This window comes from Dendrobates tinctorius, unplaced genomic scaffold (assembly GCF_039654945.1).
Source record: "Dendrobates tinctorius isolate UK_male_01 unplaced genomic scaffold, ASM3965494v1 ptg000413c, whole genome shotgun sequence".
Lineage (NCBI taxonomy): Eukaryota > Metazoa > Chordata > Amphibia > Anura > Dendrobatidae > Dendrobates > Dendrobates tinctorius.
Window position 1 is genome coordinate 421,488 of NW_027362077.1, and position 2,316 is coordinate 423,803.

The window sequence follows — 2,316 nt, forward strand, 5'->3', positions numbered from 1 at the left end:
GATAATACGGCACTGTAGTGCCAGGCGTCAATGCTTGGGGTGATGATAATACGGCACTGTAGTGCCAGGCGGCAATGCTAGGGGTGATGATAATACAGCACTATAGTGCCAGGCGGCAATGCTGGGGGTGATGATAATACGGCACTATAGTGCCAGGCACCAATGCTGGGGGTGATGAAAATACGACACTATAGTGCCAGGCGGCAATGCTGGGGTGATGATAATACGGCACTATAATGCCAGGCACCAATGCTGGGGGTGATGATACTACGACACTATAGTGCCAGGCGGCATTGCTGGGGGTGATAATACGGCACTATAGTGCCAGGCGGCAATGCTTGGGATGATGATAATACGGCACTATAGTGCCAGGCGGCAATGCTGGGGGTGATGATAATACGGCACTATAGAGCCAGGCGGCATTGCTGGGGGTGATGATGATACGGCACGCTAGTGCCAATTGGCAATGCTTGGTGTGATGATAATACGGCACTGTAGTTCCAGGCGGCAATGCTTGGGGTGATGATAATACGGCACTATAGTGCCAGGCGGCATTGCTGGGGGTGATGATAATACGGCACTGTAGTGCCAGGCGGCTATGCTTGGGGTGATGATAATACGGCACTATAGTGCCAGGCGGCATTGCTGGGGGTGATGATAATACGGCACTGTAGTGCCAGGCGGCAATGCTTGGGGTGATGATAATACGGCACTATAGTGCCAGGTGGCAATGCTGGGGGTGATGATAATATGGCACAATAGTTCCAGGCGGCAATGCTGGGGGTGATGATAATTCGGCACTATAGTGCTAGGCGGCAATGCTTGGGGTGATAATAATACGGCACTGTACTGCCAGGCACCAATGCTGGAGGTGATGATAATACGGCACTATAGTGCCAGGCGGCATTGCTGGGGGTGATGATAACACGGCACTATAGTGCCAGGCGGCAATCCTGGGGGTGATGATAATACGGCACTATAGTGCCAGGCGGCAATGCTTGGGGTGATGATAATACGGCACTATAGTGCCAGGCGGCATTGCTGGGGGTGATGATAATACGGCACTGTAGTGCCAGGCGGCTATGCTTGGGGTGATGATAATACGGCACTATAGTGCCAGGCGGAATTGCTGGGGGTGATGATAATACGGCACTGTAGTTCCAGGCGGCAATGCTTGGGGTGATGATAATACGGCACTATAGTGCCAGGCGGCAATGCTGGGGGTTATGATAATACGGCACTGTAGTGCCAGGCGGCTATGCTTGGGGTGATGATAATACGGCACTATAGTGCCAGGCGGCATTGCTGGGGGTGATGATAATACGGCACTGTAGTGCCAGGCGGCAATGCTTGGGGTGATGATAATACGGCACTATAGTGCCAGGTGGCAATGCTGGGGGTGATGATAATATGGCACTATAGTTCCAGGCGGCAATGCTGGGGGTGATTATAATTCGGCACTATAGTGCTAGGCGGCAATGCTTGGGGTGATAATAATACGGCACTGTCCTGCCAGGCACCAATGCTGGAGGTGATGATAATACGGCACTATAGTGCCAGGCGGCATTGCTGGTGGTGATGATAATACGGCACTATAGTGCCAGGCGGCAATCCTTGGGGTGATGATAATACGGCACTATAGTGCCAGGCGGCAATGCTGGGGGTGATGATAATACGGCACTATAGTTCCAGGCGGCAATGCTGGGGGTGATGATAATACGGCGCTATAGTGCCAAGGCGGAAATCCTGGGGGTGATGATAATACGGCACTGTATTGCCAGGTAGCAATGCTGGGGGTGATGATAATACGACACTGTAGTGCGAGGCGGCAATGCAGGGGGTAATGATAATACGGCACTATAGTGCCAGGCGGCATTGCTGGGGGTGATGATAATACGGCACTGTAGTGCCAGGTAGCAATGCTGGAGGTGATAATACGACACAATAGTGCCAGGCAGCAATACTCGGGTGATGATAATACGACACTGTAGTGCCAGGCGGCAATGCTGGGGGTCATGATAATACGGCACTATAGTGCCAGGCGGCATTGCTGGGGGTGATGATAATACGACACTGTAGTGCCAGGCGGCAATGCTGGGGGTGATGATAATACGGCACTGTAGTGCCAGGCGGCATTGCTGGGGGTGATGATAATAATAATCTTTATTTTTATATAGCGCTAACATATTCCGCAGCGCTTTACAGTTTGCACACATTTTCATCACTGTCCCCGATGGGGCTCACAATCTAAATTCCCTATTAGTATGTCTTTGGAGTGTGGGAGGAAACCCACGCAAACACGGGGAGAACATACAA